The sequence below is a fragment of the Danio rerio genome, chromosome 7 (assembly GCF_052040795.2).
Source record: "Danio rerio strain M-AB ecotype USA chromosome 7, GRCz13ab, whole genome shotgun sequence".
In the NCBI taxonomy this organism is placed as follows: Eukaryota; Metazoa; Chordata; class Actinopteri; order Cypriniformes; family Danionidae; genus Danio; species Danio rerio.
In genome coordinates, this window is record NC_141027.1 from 27,116,167 (window position 1) to 27,129,758 (window position 13,592).

Here is a 13,592-nt window from a genome sequence, read left to right on the forward strand (position 1 = left end):
TATAGTGAGAGGGGGTGCTTTAAAGGTCAAAGAAAATGATTTTAGAAATGTGTTATTGCTGACAGTTTTATTGTGGGCCATGTGAAGGGACTCATTGTGCTGCGTCTGGCCAGTCAAATAGTGAACAGTGCAGCACAGAGGCCTTAGAGAGCTGAAATGTCAAGACTGTAAAGTAATGCACTCATTTGTGGGCTAAATGACATTACAGTTCCTGTTTTGATCCTGCTGGACTTTGTCTTAGTGTCATTCTGTGTGATCGGGCTGCAAAAAAGGAGCCAATTGTTGTTTTAGCTGAAGAATGCTAGAATAGAAAAAGGCTGCATACTTTGTTGCCGATTTCTGCCTTTTTAGGTATGTTGAGAGTGCTTTGCTTCCAGCCCTTTAATCTTTCCCTTTTGTGCTTTCAATTGCTTTGCTTACTGTCTGTGGTTATTTGACTTACTTGTGCCAATGAATCCAGCCTGTGCCACTTTTTTCTAGATTGGTGCTTCAAAATTGTTTTGTCTTCATCCACTGTAAAGAAAAGCTGGATTCCTCTCAATCAATTTGTGTGGAGATGAGATGAAGAAGTTCATTTAAATTATTAGTTTTTATGGTGCCTCAGGGGTTAGCACTGTCACCTAACAGCAAGAAGGTCGCTGATTTGAGTCCCAGTTGTTATTTCTGTGTAGAGTTTGCATGTTCTCCTTGTGTTCACGTGGGGTTCCTCCGGGTGCTCCGGTTTCCCTCTACAGTCCAAGGACATGTGGTATTGACCTTATTTTTTGCCAACAAGCGGGCAGAGCCATTTGAATCTTTTTGGCTTATGTCCTCTGGTCTCGTTCACTTGTATTCATTTTTAAGGCTGGTTATATACTTCTGCATCAAACAATCTGCATGACCCACAGCGACTACCTTGTGCATGGCTGTGTATATATACTTCTGCATGCTGTTTGTTTTGTTCTGCAGTAACACTTCTGAAACACTAGCTGGCAGTAGGTTTAAATTTTCCCCTGTCTTGAGTTTCTTTGCAGGTGTTTTGATATTTTTGAACGCTACTTTAATGTACAAGTAGCTCAAACTCACTCATTCAGAAGCGGGAACTGGCAGACATGCAACAACATTAATCATAATGCCCCATTCACACGGGGCTTCAGCGTTAACGCTTGACTGAAGGCGTGTCTGAAGTTGGGGCTGACGCGATCGTCATTGCAGCGTCAGCCAATGAAATTCAGTCAGCAATGGGCCACTGTCTAGCTGGTGTATTTGCATACAGTGATCTGATTGGCTGACGCTTCCGTCAGCGCTTCAAAAGTTAAGCTAGTCCCAACTTCTGCAGCGAGCATCGCCTCTGAAGTGGCGCCGACAGTCCACAATGCAGTTCGGCAATGCCTGACATCACCCATTCAAAGTGAATGGGAAGCGTTGATGCTGACGCCCCGTGTGAATGGAGCGTAAGCTAAACACAAAACAACAGTTTCTATTTGGAGCTCCTTCACGGGACTCAACACTTGTAAACACTCGCTCAATGGGAAAAAAGTCTTAAAAGTAGATAAATCAATGTAGAGAAATTTAAGGCCTTTAAAAAGTAATAAAACTCTTACATTTTATTTTGCAAGGTATTAAATTTGATATCATTTTTGATTATGCAATGTATGGTTGTATGCTAAAGTTTGCCTGAATTGAATCTGTGAATATCAGGATGCTGTGTAGTTTATGAAATCAATGAAATCCCGCTACATTATGCTGCTTTGTTTACTGCACCATTATTTCTGCAGTTCTATAGCCGCCAACCTGCTGAATTAGCTAGATTTAATAGATTTTTATTCAGTATATGAATAATAAAGTAAAAATCTCACCAGTGTTTCTGGTTTAAACAAAGTGTTTATAAGGTCTTAAAATTTATGAAAAGAGTCTTTAAAAAGACTCTGTTTCTTGTCTGACAGAGCTTGCACTTCATGTCGTAGCAATGTAGAAATATAAATCAGCCTTTAAACATTAAACACGTCTCGTCCTGCTGCTTGATGTTGCAAATTGATATTTTCCTATTATATTATTCTGCTTTGTCTGCATGGTCAAGAACACACTTATATATTTTGTAGAACAAGTAGTTTGACCTTTTTTAGCATTTCTCCCATAGACAACTCAATAGAAAGTTCTAAAACAATTACAAAAGCGAGTGCGCTTCTGCATTAAAGAATAAGGTTAATATGTGAATTGAATAAACTAAATTGGTCAGTCTATGTGTGTGCTTGTGAGAGTGTATGGGTGTTTCCCAGTACTGGGTTGTTGCTGGAAGAACATCTGCTGCGTAAAACAAATGCTGGATAAGTTGGTGATTCATTTTGCTGTAGCGACCCCTGATTAATAAAGGGACTTAGCCGAAAGAAAATGAATGAATGAATATTAGTTTTTAAAAATGTAAGTGGACTGAACATAAAACAATTAAATTGTTGCTCCCAACACGCACAAAATAACCCAAGCTTGTTTAATTAAGTTGTTTAAACAAACAACAAACATAATTTTTTGAGTGTCCTGTGGTTACATAAATCAACATATTATTGATCTTATACTGCAAATAGTCTCCAGTGAAGTATGAATGTCATTAAATGTGCAGCGGTTGAAAGAGAGACAAAGCATGCTTGTGTTATATTAGCCACTCTCAGAGGCCGTCATTTCTGCTGATGTGATTATTATTTTTTTTTGTAGTTCATGGGAGACTGCCCTGTATCTTTTGTAGTGGATTATTATCCAAATTATATTTGAAAAACTGCAGGCTTGAATTATGCCAAACATTTAATAAACCTCATAAGATGAATAGATAATGGATTTAGTTTATGTCTGTATCCATCCAATGGATTCATCTAATTATGAATGGAGAGAAAGGCACTTAGATGTTTCCATTTATTCTGAGACGCTGTTGCCTACACATGTTCTCCATCAAAACATGCAGGAGACTGAAGGTGGATCCTCAGCCAGCCTTTAAACGGGTCAATGTATGAAACTGTTCTTAACCGTTTGTTTTATTAAAGTGAATTTTAAACAGATTTAAAACATTCTAATACTGTTAATGGGCAGCACGGTGGCTCAGTGGTTAGCACTGTCGTCTCACAGCAAGAAGGTCACTGGTTTGAGTCCCGGCTGGGCCAGTTGGCATTTCTGTGTGCAGTTTGTATGTTCTCCCCGTGTTCTTGTGGGTTTCCTCTGGGTGCTCCGGTTTCCCCCACAGTCCAAAGAAGTGCTATAGGTGAATTGAATGATCTAAATTGGCCATAGTGTATGTGTGTGATGCAAGTGTGTATAAGTGTTTCCCAGTGTTGGGTTGCAGCTGGATGGGCATATGCTGGATAAGTTGGTGGTTTATTCCTCTGTGGCGACCCCTGATTAATAAAGGGACTAAGCCCAAAAGAAAGTGAATGAATTAGAGAATGTATGAGTGTGTCTGTGAATGAGTGTGTGGGTGTTTCCCAGTGCTGGGTTGTGGCTGGAAGGGCATCCACTGCGTAAAACGTATGTCAGAGTTGTTGGCATTTCATTCCACTGTGGCAACCTCTGAAATAGAGACTTAATCTGAAGGAAAATGAATGAATACTGTTAATCTTGTGATTAATGAACACATTTTATTGTATTGTAATTGTATTACACAAATCATTATTTTATAATCTGGAATTATTTCTGATTTAGTCTGCTAGCACTGTTGTTCAAAATTTATGGGCCGTTATTTTTTGTGGAAATATTAGCTTGGTCAGTGACATTAAAGGCTTTTACATTGTTACTTCGTGCAAAAATTTCTTCAATCAGCAGAAGTTATGCAAGAACTTTTGACGCTAAAAAATGGATAAAGACGGCTGAATATTCTGCTATAATCACATAAATAATTAAAATTCAAATATATAAAAAATAGTACTAAACAAATACTAAAAATATTAAAAAGTATTTTAATGTCAGCGCCAATTAGGGTTGGGTATCGTTTGGGGTAATTTTGTTAACGGTGCTAAATCGATAGCAGTGACAAAACGGTGCCTGAACCGATACTTTTGAGCCACAAAGTTATTTGACAAAAAATATTTAAATCATTATAATTGAACAATATAATTATACACTTATAATAAGTTTAAAGTATACATCAATTCTAGGGATGCTCAATTCGGTTAATTTTGCTAACCGACAACCGCCACTCATTAATCGGTTATTAACGGTTAACTGGTTAGATTACTATTAATTTTATATTAAACAAATTGACGTGTCTATTTTGTGTCTGACACATTAAATATTGCATTTTAAAATACTGATTTATTTTTATATGCTTGCATATTAATAATAGAACAATACGACAGAGCATTTTCACGCACCTGCAGTGTTTAGCACAGAAGAGCAGAATAATCTAAATAAAATGAATAAATAAATAGGACTGCCCTAAATTATTTACACTTAAATAATTAATTTTTATTACAAAACGAAAATACTGACTGATTTTTTCTTCCGTCAAATAAAAATAGCTGACTTCCTCAAATCGCTCGCTCCATGGAAAATATGCATTTATTTAATGCCCCGCTGTTATTATTATAATCACAAAACCTTTTTACATTTTTAATAGAAATCATTATTTTAAAGATTATGTCTTGATATATGGTTTCCTTTCTCTCGCGCGGTTCAAGTGCGCGCGCTGCGTGATGAAAAGACAATGACAACGCGCGCATATGTTGACTTTTTGTAAACAGTTTTGTTGTTTAAATATGATATTGCATTAATGTGCATACATGCTTTATAAGCTGTAAAATAAAAGGTAAAATCTATTTGTTGCGTTTATGACGCAGATCCAGGTCAACATCAGCACTGGTTTAGCATCAACACGTCTATCGATTATGCAAAAGTGTTGCTGTCTGTGTTGTTACAATTGTAATATTTAATAATATTGTGATAATCAAGATTTGTACATTCATACAGCTCTGGATAACTTAAAACAGCGATTAGACCATCAGAGCGGTGTTAATGCGTCTTAAAGTAAAGCGAAACGGCCATAAACTCCAGCAAGATAGAGTGATTATATACAGAGCCACATACCTTTATCTATAAATAAAGTATAACTATAGAAACTGTGTTCATCTTAACTGAAAGCTTCTGCGTGTTTGCTGGCCTCATGCATCGCGCACCTGTCAGTCAGTCAGTCAGCATGTAACGCCAAAGGGTTAAACAGATAGCGCACAGCACTATACGGTTACAAAAAAGTTTGTGCTGTTATAATCCACTTACCTTTTAATACGTCTTGGTGCGATTATAATCCGCTATTAAAAACAAAAACAATGACTGAATGTTTTGAATGGGTATGTAGCCGTAGAGGGATACATTTTGGTCCCTGCCAAGGAAGAATACATGTAGCGGAAAGCAAGCTCTTTAAAAGTTCTCTCTAGTTGTCTTGACAACAAAAACTGCTGCTCTGGAATGAGCCACGTGCAAAAGATGCCATTCTTAATGCAAAGGCGCATTCAATCGGCCCCTTATGCAGCCAAACTAAAAATATATAAAATAATATTTTTAATCGTTTAACTGATAGCATTAATCGGTAACAAACGCACCCTTTCGGTTAACGATTAATCGATTATTTTGAGCATCCCTAATCAGTTCATATTTGCATTGATGAAGCAAGTCGCTCAACGGATGCGCCGTACTTATCGCTTTGTCTTCTATATCCAAGCAACAAGAACAAATGCCTAACATCGATGACAGTGTCCGTATCCCTCAAAGTTGGTTAAAAAGATGTTAAAAGATGGTGTTACACAAACACGTACTTATGTGTGCCTTTTGATGCACTCCTTGATACTTCTTATGTCCTCAACACCAGTGGCACCAAAATTAGGCACCGAAATTCATATGCTGATTCGGTTCAGTGCATACCAATTACAAAGGTAGCACCAGGTTTAGGTACCCAATCCTTCTGCCAAAAATCTGGTAGTTAGTGCATAGCCACATAGCGCCGAGGTGCTCACGGTGACCCAAGTTCGATTCCCGACTCTTTTTATTTTTTTCCTGGTCCTTCCCCTATCTCTGCTCCCCACACTTTCCTGTCTGTAATCTCCACTGTTCTGTACATTTTAAAAAGGGAAAACCACAAAAAATTATTTTAATGGTAATAATAATATTAATATTCACAATTATTATTTTTTTTACATCAAATTAGCCTTCAAATCTCTCACACAGAGAGAATAAAGACAAAATGTGACTTTTTATTTTTATATATTTAGTGTTTCCCACAATATGTATATAATATCAACACATATACAAATGAGGTAAACCTGCTTTATATAGTGACCTTTGTGACTTATATGACTTCGTAAAAACGATCTCTGTAAGGTCCTTGAAGGTCAACTCAGCGTGAGGAATCACTATTGAACTCAGTGGACATCAGAAGGCTTTGGCTGAGTCATAAAGAGTCAAGGTGATTCGTCTCTGTAGCCTGCATTGGCGTCTCGGCCTCAGAGAGTGAATGGCAGGAGGTCTCAGCAGGCTTTCGGTCCAGCCTGGATGATCAGACGTGTGAGGAATAGTGCTTGTGTGGAGGTGTCCTTCCCACTGCACATCTGTCTTGCTTCAGCAGCTTTTCAGAAGTGTTGAGGGTCACTGTTGTTCATCAGAGTGACAAACTGTCCTTCATCTTACCACATTGGCAGGTTCACAAATACCAGATCTCCACTAGGACAGTCAGTGGGTGCAGGGCTTTACTGTAGGGCATACTTTGATTAGTCAAGTCACAGTGTAGTTCATAGCTTTTGAATGAAAGTTGGCGCTATTCCAGTGTTCTCAAGATTACATCATATGTAACATAATAGTGCGACAGGGCTCTTAGAGGTTTTAGGAATTTAGTCCGCCTTAGGAGCTACACTTCTCATTTTTTTTAAAACTTTTTGTTGTGGGGAATGTGATACTGGTGTAGTTCCCATGTGAATTAAAGTTCAAACTAAATTTACTCACCCTAAACAGCCATGACGGTGTCATTCACTCAGATAGTGTAATTTATGCAGTATTTAATTTTGATAATATAAAAATGATTTAGGCCAAATCCCAATTCTATTTTTGTACCCATAGCCTGTAAAACTGAGAGTGAAGGGGAAGTGCTTCAAAATTTACCGTTGAATGGGACACCACTACAACACCTGCACACAACATCATGTCATCGCAATCTCATGCCTCATATGAGATCAGACTATTATGGCTGCTATAGTTATTCTAGTTGTGTTATTTTTCAATATTTATCTTCAGGAGATCACTGAAGACTAATGTGACAATAAGATTGTAACTATACTGCGAATTTACACAGTGGCCATATTCATCTATGTAAACACACAAAAACAGCAGTAACATTATAGCAGACACTGTAAAAAGGTCATTCCCAGCCACTTGACTGTTCTGTTTCTTACCCCTTGGTTTCGAGTGTGGTCCTGAAAAATCTTAATTCGAAGAGCTATCTACCCCTTTCTCCTTAGCCCTACGCCTTCAAGCTAAAGAGAATTGGGATACAAAAAGTGCAGCAAAGTCTCATAAGGCACTAACTAACATACTACAGTATTTATTAGACTCTATAAGAATTAGTATAAAATAGTTAATTGGTAATGCAAATTAGCTTTAGAGTCATTAAATAATGTTGTTAATACGTACAGCTTTACAATTATTTAAGAAATACAAATATTTACACAGAAAGCTATACATATTGTAATATTTACAGTTCATGTTAATGTAAACTGACATGAGAACAAGCCACTTAAACTGTACACTTAATTTTATTTAAGATTAGGTTACCCTTAAAATAGCATTTATCATGTTTAGTACAGCTTGGAAGATTTGAACATGCAGTGGACAAAGCAACTTTGCATTCAGCACAGGGTCATTGGAGTTTAATGAATGCTTACATTAGTTAAACATTAGTTTATTTTCACTTTGATGATATTTACAGGGATATATTGATAATTAATGGATTGTTTTTGTGCAGTTCTTTGCACAACACCAAGAAAATACCACAAAACATGTTACTGGTCCCTATGGTTTGTAATCAAATGTATTTGCTTCATCTATCTATCTCCATATGGACAAATTTTCTGGTGTGCTCAGGTTTTTTGGTAGCTTCGAGTTGGATAAAGCACGGTTCCATATAACAGATTAAAGCAATGTTAAGTGTTGTAGCGCACTTTTCTCATACGTTTTTGAAAACATTATTGGTTGGGTTTGGGTCAGTGGTTTGCTGGTCTCTGGTGTTCTGTATGACAAGCTCTGCCTTCACATGGACGTGTACAAGATGAACATGTATCTGAAATGTTTAACAAAAAGTACTTAATGTTTTTTAGATCAAAGCAAAAAGGTAAACAGTGCCGTCTAGTGGATTTGTTATCTGAAATATTTTAAGAAACATACCCGGAGAAACATCTTTTACATTTCGCTAAATTGTATTTACAGTCAGTTTTTTTTCTAATTTATATTAAGTATTTTTTAATGTGTCTGCTAATGGAGAATTTAGAGTAAAACTTTGTAATTGCGTAATAGTGAAATAGAGTAGAAACCGTTTACTGTAACCGAATCGAAATATAATATTAATATCAAGCTTGCTGCTTTTGCCAGTTCTTCCATTTTATTAGTTCATTATTTTAGTAATGATTTGTTAGTACTAGAGGTTCGCAATGTTTTGTGGTCTTGGTCTATTGAAACAGCATAATTTTGATCCTTCCAAACTAACTGTTGGACAAACTGTACTTTGGTTTCACTTTCAATTTTGAAACTTGTTTTATAAACTTCAAGTGAAATATGGCATCTACTCTGATGTTAAGGGTCTGTGGTGACCCTGTTTGAGGAGTCCCCTCCTTTCCAGACCCCCTTTTTTCACTTCACTGCTCATCCAACAGCCTGTGCTCAGGCCAAGTCTTCATGTCGCTGCCGTGACAACAGCCACTGCTTGTGCAGCAGGTTTTTGGAAATAGGAGGAGGAAACACAATAGTGGGACTGTTGATCGTGAGCGGTCGTAGTAAAATCAAACTCATTTACATGAACCCTGATGGTGGAAGAATACTACCTGCATTTAAAAACACGTGCTTTGTTGGTTTGTTAATCATATAAGACACATTTATACATATTAATAATGTTGTAAAAGACAAACTCTATCCTTTTGGGGATTTTATTCAGTAAAGAATCCTAAATAGTATTCACAGTACAAGTTTACAGTGCTAAGTTAACATAATCTAATTTACTGACAAATTATCATATTAGAAAAGCTATGTTTACATTTTTCATTCAGCAAATTTGATACATAATAATAATATTGTAAAATATATTTTTATATACAAATACATTTGGTTCTTTTAAACATTATTTTTCAGAGAATCCTGAAAAACATTGTACATAAAATACAGCATATTAACCATTTTTAAAATTAAACTTAAAAGAAATGGCAATTAGGACCAAGTAAGCATTATTGTTTAATTATTGTTCAATTATTTTAGAAGTAAATCAAGTGATTCAAGAACTTAAATTAAATTTAGCAAATCATAACAAGATTTGCTGTGAAAACATGTAAGTGTACAAGTGCATGTTAAATGCACGAGTGAATTGGAAAACTTTGTTTGCCTTGCGTATTGTCAAATTGCTAGTTTTTTCTCCCGAAAAGTCTTCGAAAAGTCATTCTGTGCTGAATTTGTGCAATTCTATATCTCCCCAAAGGCACTTAGACACAATGGTGTCCTATTGGGACAATATCCTTTTTGTCATTTGGGTTTACATCCCACTGGAGCTGCAGTGGAAGTGTTGGATTTCCATGAGACTGTAGCCCTAAATTGACCGCCTACAGAGAATCAAATTCCCAAACACCAGCTTTCCAGCACTCCCACTGTTGGAACTCTTGGGAAAAATGTAGAATATCAGTTTGTGGTATTTTTACCTCAGTCAGCCTTTCTCTTCAGATCCACTCACGGTGTGTTGATCCCACCCCTGCTATTGGTTCGTCTCCTGCAGTTCTTAGAACTCAATGAGTTAATTAACCATGATGTGTTTCGCTAGAGTGGAGGCAAAACACTTGAAATGTTGATTAAAGAGGATGGATTTCCCTATATAGGCTCCATCTTCCAGCAATGTCACTGGAGCAGGATTTGTGCCAAACCAGCAATACCACTCCATGCCTCACTGTTCCTCTGTAAGTTTGTGTTTTAAAGCAGTCCCAAACCTTTAGTTTAGAAGCACTTTTTATTTTGGGGTGGTGTACAGAGATGATAAATTTCCTGCTGTCTCATCTCTTTGAAAAATGGTAATTGACACTCACTCTACAGAACAGCTGAGCACTTTTGAGGCAAACTGTCAGAAATTGGTTATTAATTACAGCTTTTACTGTACATGTCTGCTCACTTTAACCTAGAGACCAATTAGGATGGCCCAGACCTCACTCCCTATACTTCTTCACTGTTCACAGTTAAGAAAGCATTTTTGAAATTGGGCTTAATATTGTTAAAGCTCGATAGTTCTACTGTAGCATATTTAGAGGCAAATTCACAAATTAATTGAATTGGCTAAAGTAGCTGACTCTTCTGTCATGATGAAGACTTTGTGTATAAGATAAAATATTACTATTGGCAATGTGCAAATAACATGTAGAATAAGACTTTATAAACATTCTAGATTGTCTATTAAAGCTGCACCTGAAAATTTTTCCAAAACCCATATTCAAATCAGAACACAAGAACAAGATCTTCAGCAGTGAAACTAAGCAAACGAAGCAAGTCAAGAGGGAACACAAAGACTCTATTAGACGGCTAATATTTCTTATATATTTTCCAGAATTTGGGATTATCAGATTATCAGCAATATATTTGCCTGAGCGAATCCCTTTGTGGTGAGCAAGATGTACTGTGAAAATGTAAGCAAACGCTGCTTTGTTTATGGTTTGGATGCTTGCAGCACTAGTTCCAGTTACCCTTTGTGGAATGACAATACAAATACTGCCACCTGCTAGTGTGGAAATATACATCCTCTCATGCAGGCACAGAATGTATGTTCTTGTTTCAGTCAGCTGTCGTCTGTTTGGTGTCTTCACACATAGTTTTTTTTTGTCCAGACGTAGGCAACAACTCTCTGTTTTCAATAGCCATTTTTACACAGTAGCTATGTTTTAATCCAAAAATGTGAATTAACTTTATGTTCAAAACTGGAATATCACATAAAAGATGTGCAAATAAAGCAGCGTTTCCATCCAAAGAGTCAAATTAAACAAAATCGTCACTTCCTGATTAACTGATGCCAAATATCAACAGTAAAAACAGAATTTGCTGAGGTAAAAGAAACTAAGTGAATCTTTTCTTTATTTAATAAATGACTTGCACCTCAGAAAACAATCCTGACACGCATTGAGCGCACGGTGGTTTTTAAAGGCATGATATGCTGAGTGCAGATGCTCTTGATTCTGGAGGTCATTATTAAAATAATAACACTAATACTAAAATGGTGGTTTATTACGCTGTGGCGACCCTGGATTAATAAAGGGACTAAGGCGACAAGAAAATGAATGAATGAAAAATACTGAAACGGTTAAGCCGTTTTGGAGTGACCAAAACAACATTTCAGGGGCCTCATGTATCAACGCTGCGTACGCACAAAAACTTTGCGTACGCCAGGTTTCACGATCAGAATCGCTCACGTTTGGATTTACTAACAATGAACTGAACGTGGGAATGTGCGCAGGTTCACGGCAGCTTTCTGGCAGGCGTACGCACATTTTTTGTGCGTGTCTGTTTTATTTCCATTGGCGACTCCTAGAGGCAGTTGTGTTAAATTCCTCTCTACAAAGTGTCTGATCCTTGCAATGGCAGCTGTATGAGACGGGTTCATCTAGTAGGTATGTAAGATTTCCATACCATACAGTTGACCAGCTAAACATTAAAGCACAATTTGCAGCGGTCGCCTGTTTTCCCAATGTAATCTGAGCTATCTACCGCACGCACATTGCTATAAAGACACTATCTGAAGATGAATTTGCAAGCGTGAATCAGAAACATTTCCATTCAATAAATGTGCAAATAAAATATGATGCACAAACTTATTAATGATTCCTGCTTGTCTTTCTCGTGATAAATAGTGGGCAAAATCTGATATGTAGCGGGAAAAAAAAGAAGAAAGAATTCATCAGACGCTGGATTCGAACCGAGTTTGTGCTCGAACGTGTCAGTGCATGATCATATGCTTCTTATGAGGTGCGCCACTGAGACTGCTAAGGGTACTGCAACAGTTTACAGATATAAACCACACTATTTCTTTTTTAAATGCACTCAGTGCGATGTTCAGACCCAACTGTGTTAACCGTATCAGCTAAACTCTCCCACTCTATTTTTTTCTTTTGTTGTTAATTCCGGAGAACAAACTTGCAAATAACACCGCTTTTCTCCGGTCTACCTCCAAAAGCAGCACCTCCAATTCACATTCTGTTCAAAGTTTCTCTTTTTGCTTGATTTTGCCGTTGCTTTTTCGTTGGGCTTTACCATTAGCATAGTCATTAGCATATTCATACGGGGGAGGAGGCAGGGAGGGGTTTTGCGCTCGTGCATGTTGCGCTCAGTTTCACGTTCATTCGGATGTACAAAAGAATATGCGTGAGATTCGGCGTACGCAGTGTTTCATACATCTGAAATTTTTTCTGCGTACGCACATTTACAGCTTTGTGCGTACGCAATGTTTTAGTAAGATTTCCACGCAAGTCTTCGTACATGAGGCCCCAGGTGTTTTACAATGCGGTCAGTGTGCTGGTTTGTCTATTCACACCAAGCGGCAACCTCCCGGTCTCCCTCAGGAAGCCAATACGGAAGTAACTAAAACTGCAATTCATCCGAAATTCCGCTAGTCCTGGCCGCTCCTGGCTCCAAAACAGAGCAAATTTCAATTGAGCCCACTGTTAGAATGGCCAACTTTACAGCAGAAAAAAAGGTGTTTACAGCCTGGTACAAAAAAAGATTTTGGTTAATACAGGTAATATTACCCTTCATGACAACTGTGAGGGGGGTGAATTTTTTTATAACTCATCCGTTTCCTTTATATTAAGTTATATTAAGTTTGCATAATTAAGGGAGTGGCCACTTGAGTGACAGTTAGGTCTTGCTGGTCGCCGTCACGTCACCTCAGCTGAATCCGGCAGATTAGCCACTGAACTGGGCATATTTATCGTATTTCTGTGTTATTTTATGTGGCTTTACACCATCAACTGCCTTTTGGACTTGTTTCCCACAATTATTAGATGGCATGGCATGCTGAGGGCACTTAATTGTGCTCACAAACCATTCACGTGGCCTCCGTTTCCCATGTGAGTAAAGTTATATACTTATATACCATCTCTGTACATGTATTTGTTTTATGTAAGTTCATTTATCGTTTATATTTATATTTAGAGCTGTAATGCACTTCAGAATCTGTCAGATTGATTAGCTGTGGGCTGTAGAACAGTCATCTGAAGCGTTGTCATACAGTGTTATGCTGGATTTCATCAATAGTCTTATAGTAACTAACACAGACTATATCTGAAGTGTTTGTAAGTAATTCGCGTTTTTCTCCTGTTGAAAAACGTCATAAGAACAATGTTTAGTGGCTCAATGTATTACAG

At 37.4% G+C, this 13,592-nt stretch overlaps 1 protein-coding gene and 1 long non-coding RNA gene across 28 annotated transcripts in view; both read left to right on the forward strand.

Annotated features, from left to right (window-relative positions):
- Nucleotides 1-13,592, forward strand: part of plekha7b (pleckstrin homology domain containing A7b) — a 193,889-nt gene that overhangs the window by 9,802 nt on the left and 170,495 nt on the right. The gene's annotated exons all lie outside the window — the stretch shown is intronic.
- On the forward strand, nucleotides 104-3,851 carry LOC147835994 (uncharacterized). Its single transcript, XR_015495730.1, has 3 exons — nucleotides 104-2,158; nucleotides 2,334-3,293; nucleotides 3,451-3,851. It is a non-coding gene; the product is annotated as an uncharacterized LOC147835994 (long non-coding RNA).